The sequence below is a fragment of the Pholcus phalangioides genome, unplaced genomic scaffold, assembly GCF_987345545.1.
Source record: "Pholcus phalangioides strain wild (caught in Gottingen) unplaced genomic scaffold, Ppha-v1.0 ptg000015l_1, whole genome shotgun sequence".
Lineage (NCBI taxonomy): Eukaryota > Metazoa > Arthropoda > Arachnida > Araneae > Pholcidae > Pholcus > Pholcus phalangioides.
In genome coordinates, this window is record NW_028301608.1 from 64,345,495 (window position 1) to 64,352,364 (window position 6,870).

Consider the following 6,870-nt stretch of genomic DNA (forward strand, 5'->3'; position numbering starts at 1 on the left):
TGAATGGGGTTATGAAAAATAAATTAAAATCCGTGGTTTGTTGTACCGGTAACTCGCTTTGGTGTAAAAGTTTAGTGTTCGCTTAGTGTAAACCAAAATGTATATGAAGAAATGCATTGAAATTGCATATTGTCTCAGACAAACAACTTCGTTTGATTTAATTAAGAAAAATTTTTCAGTATTTGCGATGCTAAAAGAAATGGCTCTAACAGCGAAATTCACCAAAACAAGAGCCAAAAAACAAGCTGAAAACAAATTTATCATTAGTTTTACCCCTTCCACCGGATCAAACGACGCGTGGAAATAAAAAAAATTAAACACTTCGGTTTTTGTATTTTCATCGCGATAACGCAAGCCTTCCCACTCACATGCATGAAATTCCGCAGAAATGCTTTCTTTGGCAGTAAAGATGCAAATGCGTAGTCAACGTACATGGTCTTTATCTTAGGGCTATCATCGTATAATCTTGTTTATAATCTCGATTGTCGATTGGCGTTTGATGTTTCGAGTTTAATCACCTGCTATATGATTTTAGATTGACGATCGTCTTCATATATATATGTATATATATATACATATATATATATATTTTTTTTTTGGTTGCCTTCGTATGAAGCGACAATGTTTTGTTTTTATAATAAAACTTTCCGGATACACCCACCCTCCGGGAACGCTTCGATATCTCTATGAAATGAGAAGCGGGGTGTGTCCGGTCTTCAAAGGTCAAAGCCAGTGCGGTCATGGGCTCTCACACGCTGCAACTGGGCTTTTGTGCAAAACCGAAAACATCACTTCCAATGAACTTGTATATCCTGACTGTATTTTTCCTTTAGAATTTTTATATTTCTTTTAAAATTACGATTTTTTAAAATAGTTATGCCACTTCCACTATTTTTTATGCAAATAAATTAATATATATATATATTTTTCAAGTAAATCAAGTGATATTATCATTCGGACATCTGTTATTGCAAGTTTCATGCCCGACCGGGGATATAAATTTTTGGAGATTTCTCCAGCCCTGAAAGTGAAAGGGTTAATGATTTTTTAAACTGTTTCACACTTTCAATTAACTTTTTCAAAGCTCGAGGAAATAGTATGTAATTTCTTAAATTATTTATTGATTGATTTAATTCCATGAGTCCTCATCATCTATTTAGCATGATTACTATTGCTGTTCCTCTCTATGAAATAAGCAAATAATTCATAGCTATGCGCATCTGAAATATTTTCATTGTTATAAAGACGCACGTTCTTTACGTCAGAAATGACCTCGTAAGAACGAATTTGCGCACAGAACGTAACTGAAGTAATTTAGATTTTGCGGATGAAGTGTTTAATCATTCATTTTTACCTTGAACTCATATCGAGAAGAAAAGGAAATTACTATGTGAGACGATTTATATTAAAATGATTGACGTATACAATACAAACATGTATAGCATGTAAGCATTGTATAATATACTAATACGATGTGTGGCGCGATACGCGTGCATTCTTTGGCGCTTGCTTCGACAGATTATTGTCAGATATTGCTTTTATCCCCTTTTTTTCTTTTCTTTAATTAACTTCATTGAAGCGTGAAAAGAACGTGACGATAATATCGTAGTGGGAAAAATACATTATGATATACGTACTGATGGAAAAATGAATCATAACTTTTCACGTATGGCGGAAATTTGTTATCGACACATTATATAGTTTGTTGAGAGTATTGTTATTACGTGCGTGTGTGTGTGTTACGTATTATCTACAATAAGAAGAAAGTTCCGATTAATTTGATTCATCTTTACTCTTTTCACATAATTTCCATGAAAGGGATGGTGGGCGCGGAAGCCGCAAGTCGATAAGATACTCACCCGAAGTACCAAAGGATGTCCAGAGGTGTCGCGAGTTCGATACCCGATTCGTTCTCGTCAGAAACTTCCCAATTTTGCGACAAAAAATGATTAAAAACGATGAAAAGGAAAGTTTATAAAAAAAAAAAAAAACATTTGATGTGGATGGGGTCATATGATATCATAAGGTTGAATAGTCTGATTATAATTATCCTATAATAGCCAGTTATGAAAGTCAAAGAATGATAAAATTAGATGAAGTATACAAGATAGTTATTGTTGATGCAATTATTGCTGAAAAAGTTGAAATATGAAATTAAATGTTTTTTTGACTTTGACGTAGTAATGGAATTAAAATGCCAATGGTAAGACTCTATTAATGTTACAGTGGACGCCCAACATAACGATCTGTACCGTTCCACGTTAAACAGACGTTATATCGAATGTTTAGAAAAAAAAGTTGACTTCTCGAGAGAATTCTATATTCGGATGGATTAAACAAAATGATATTGTTCAATCTGGTAAATTGTGAGCAGTTGCAATGAAAATTAATTGCATGCATGCTATTCATTTACGACCAAATTCTCTAATATCCAAAGTAAGATGAAACGCACGAGACAAATTTTGTTCATTTCATGGTTTCATTGTAAAGTGGGGGGGAGGGGCTTTGCATAGTTGGGATAATGTATTGGATTAAATGGTCTTTGCAGTATATTGTATTAGGTGAAAAATGACATGATGAATAGAAATAACATGGCTGAATACGAAAATATGTGATAATTGTTGTACCGGTTGTTTTTAAACAATCCTTTCGTACCCCATTTTTTAGCATCTTATGAACCTTGCAAATAAATTTTAAAATAATTTTCTGGAATATTTTGTTGTAAATCAGGGGTGGCCGTCGGCCCGCGACTAGGCAAAATTTCTATGTATTAAATTGACTTTGTTTTTATTTAAGTCACCATTTTCCACAGCAGATCTTATTAACAGACTATTTACATTTATTATTTCTAGTAACGATAGTAATCAGCCATTGTCTCATCACGCTGCCTTTCCCTGCATACGTATTGTTCTCAAACTTTATTACGGACATTTTTATCCCATTTCTTTCCAACACCCCTATTCTTTGAGTGAGTTACTTTTTCGTGAATTGTGTATTTGTAGCTCAATGCATATTTGGTGGTCTGCTCACAGTGACGGAACTTTTTTGAGGTAGATGCCGACTCGCAATGGCACCCCGAAATTACAACCGACTACACGCTACACAGATCCTAACAATTCCAAAGAGCAAAGATGTGCCATATTGGAAGTTCGGGTTCATATTGTGCCGCTGAACAAGAAAGTTTCACACACAGACACGATGATTTTTGATGGCGAAAATAGAGAAGCGGTCATCTCTAAATTTGAACATAGAAGGTTGGTCTGTTGGTGGCATTTTAAGTTGAAGCAGACTTAACAGTTTATCAAACCAAAATACCGATATTCAGTTCCGGTAACTCAAGCAATAAGAATGCGTGTATCGCAAACCTGGTTCCTTGTAATCTCAAGGACATACGGGAGCATCAGATAATGTGCATGCGCGCATCTCTTCACATCTGCAAGCAGTCTGCCTGGTCCATGCGAAGCTAATCCATTTTATTTTGGTACCATCACGGGCTTACCCATTCTGGATAGTCGGTACTGTCCACATGACTGGCTTTTGTCCCGTTTCCATCCCAATAATAAAACTCCTACCGGTGCGTGAATCAATTCCTTGAGCGTCTATTCGACCGGTGCGTCCCCACCGATTGCTAAATCAAGGGTGAGTGATAAACGTAATTGCAAAAATGTATAGATAAAATGTATTGCCTGTAAAATTTCAAAACTTTGGATGTAATTGAGTGGAGTAATTTAAAAAAGAAACAATAATTTTTGATGCATCGCATCTCTACTAGCTGGGAACCCGATAAACAATGGATATGTATCAGTTTATGAAGAAGTGGAGCCCAGGGTAAAATTTTAATAACTAAATTGCCCTTTTTTCCCCACATTACTTATGGTGGGCACAAATCTGCAAGTTTTCTGGGTCATTTTCCGAGTGCAGCTTATACACAAGAGTGTGGTCCCTGGTGCGGCTCGCGACGCTGCAGCTGACCATTACGTTGGCCCTTGAACAGTGAGAAGTTGGCCACCCGTGGTGTAAATACTTTGTACTCTGAAACACCTTTCATTTCAACAATAAACAAAATTTGGCAGTAAAAAAAGACAATGATTTTTATCTCCATCTTCAATTACGTATAACTATAATCCAAATGTATAATGCTATATGTCTGCTGCCCATTACCTATAAAAATGATCGCGATTTTCCTCCCCCAATGGCAGTAAAGTTATTTGTGCGACTTGAATGTGTGTGTGTGTGTGCCTTGGCAGTCGGATGTCAGATATGAAGTTGACGGTCGCACTGATTATTTTGTGGATTGTGATTATTTAGTGTTTTGTTGATTGTGATTATTTGGTGTTTTGTTGATTGTGATTATTTAGTGTTTTGTTGATTGTGATTATTTAGTGTTTTGTTGATTGTGATTATTTAGTGTTTTGTTGATTGTGATTATTTAGTGTTTTGTTGTCACTTATGTTGATACCTTTTATTTATTTTTTTATACCATATTGCTTAGCCGAGGCCTATACAAGGGAATGCGGTGATGAAGTTTGACAGAGGTGACGATTAATGATACAAAGGAAATCAGAAACTGTTGCACAATCAATAATGTTTGACGGGAGGTTGTTCCAATCAGTTATTGTTCGAGGAAAGAAACTAAATTTGAAACAATCTGTGGATGCAAAGACGGGTTTCAATTTTTGTGAATGGTTAATTTTTTTCAAAAAGTATGAAGTTGGAGTTAGAAAATTAGATGTGTCAATATGAAAATGGCCATGAAGGATTTTTGAAAAGGAAAGTTAATCGAGAGATATGTCTACGGGTGAAAAGCGGTTGCATATTGAGTTGACGCTTGAGTTCAGTAACGGAAACGGAGGATGACCGACAGTTTAAATGGAGTGGGCGGATTTATTTTGAATAGATTCCAATTTGCCTATATTGGAGAGAGTATGGTGGTTCCAGATTTCACGGGCATATGAGAGTCGTACACGTCCATCAGCTCGAAGCAATTGGAACCGAGACTCGTCAGACCAGGCAACGTGTTTCCAGTCCTCAACAGTCCAATGTCGGTGTTGTCGGGCCCAGGCGAGGCGTAAAGTTTTGTGTCGTGCAGTCATCAATGGTACACGAGTGGGCCTTCGGCTCCGAAAGTCCATATCGATGATGTTTCGTTGAATGGTTCGCACGCTGACACTTGTTGATGGCCCAGCATTGAAATCTGCTGCAATTTGCGAAAGGGTTGCACGTCTGTCACGTTTAATGATTTTCGTCAGTCCCGTTCTTGCATGATCTTTTTCGGCCGCAGCGATGTCGTAGATTTCATTTTTTACCGGATTCCCGATATTCACGGTACATTCCTGAAATAGTCGTCCGTGAAAATCCAAATTTCATCGCTACCTCGGAGATGCTATGTCCCATCTCTCGTTCACCGACTATAACACCACGTTCAAACTCACTTAAATCTCGATAACCTGCCATTGTAGCAGCAGTAACCGATCTAACAATTATGCCAGACACTTGTTGTGTTATATAGGCATTGCCGACCGCAGCGCCGTACTCTGATTGGTTCCATATCTCTTTATTTGTATACGCATGCCTGTACCAGTTTTTTTTGGCTCTTCAGTTTATATAGTAGAATATCTATATTAAAATACAATAAAAGGAATATGGCAAGTGCTGGGAGAAAAAAAGATACAATTTGGCTCTCAAAAATTGAATCAACAAAAGGAATGAGAGCAAAGTGTAAAAATTGTTAAAAGGTTTTAGAAGGTCAAGTTAGCAGAATGAAAAATGTTCTTTCAAGATGTACAAGAAACCAAGATTTATTTGAAAATGAAAGTAAGTTATGATTTTTTTCATTTATAGTCAAATGGTTTATATAATTTGTGCATTATTAATTAATTACTATCAATAATTATTTGTATAATGTTTATGTATAAAATCTGTGTTTTGAATTTTTTGTTCAGTTTAAAAAAATTTTATTACTGAATTCGAAACTTTCTATTACTTTTATAAATATAGAAATTTATATATAATATATATTGCACAGCTATAGAATCGTTTCAACACAAACACACCCCTTTCCTATAAAATTGATTATATATTTTTAATCACCTAAAAATTACTCACCACTCGACTTTGGTTATTTTACAAAAATAATGCACATATCTGCATTAAAGGTTAAAAAAAATTTATCACGTTATCATTATTCTAGACGGAATCACAGACACGAAGAAGTTCCCTGATATATGCCCACACGATATCCACATTTATTTCAGGATAAGGGCGTTTATCACAATTGAAAGTTTGGATGGGAATAAAAAGTGCATTCGAAAAGAGATTTTGATAAAATCCCTTTTATAAAACTTGAAAAATCCAGCCAATAAAGTTCGTAGGTTACATTCGAGAAAATGCAACAAAAAATCTTACGAGTTGGATTTCTAAATTTTATAAAATAACTTTTAAAAAATTTTATAGTGTAATCTTGGCCTTAGACTGGCATGACCCCACACTGGGGCAGCATACGTCATAATGGGACGAGGAATAGCTTTAAAAAGAATTACTTTATTCATCACCGTTAGTCGGCCCTGTAGAAATGTGATTCTGGATAACATCCCAACTGTTTGTCAGGCTTTACATCTAGTTTACCTCCTAGATAAAAAAAAATAACAATCGTTGTTTTCAAGGATTTTTTCAAACTAGACTAGTTTTATGATCTTTAAAATTTTAAAATGAATGCACTCCGAGACGATATAAATTTTCGAGTTACTAATTGTATATCTATATAGACAATATAGTGTCTGTTCCGGCCGCTGTCCGATCGCGGAGTTATATATAAAAAAAGTAGCGTTGAACACCGTAAACAAAAAACACGTTTCGTTACCAGAGACGAAA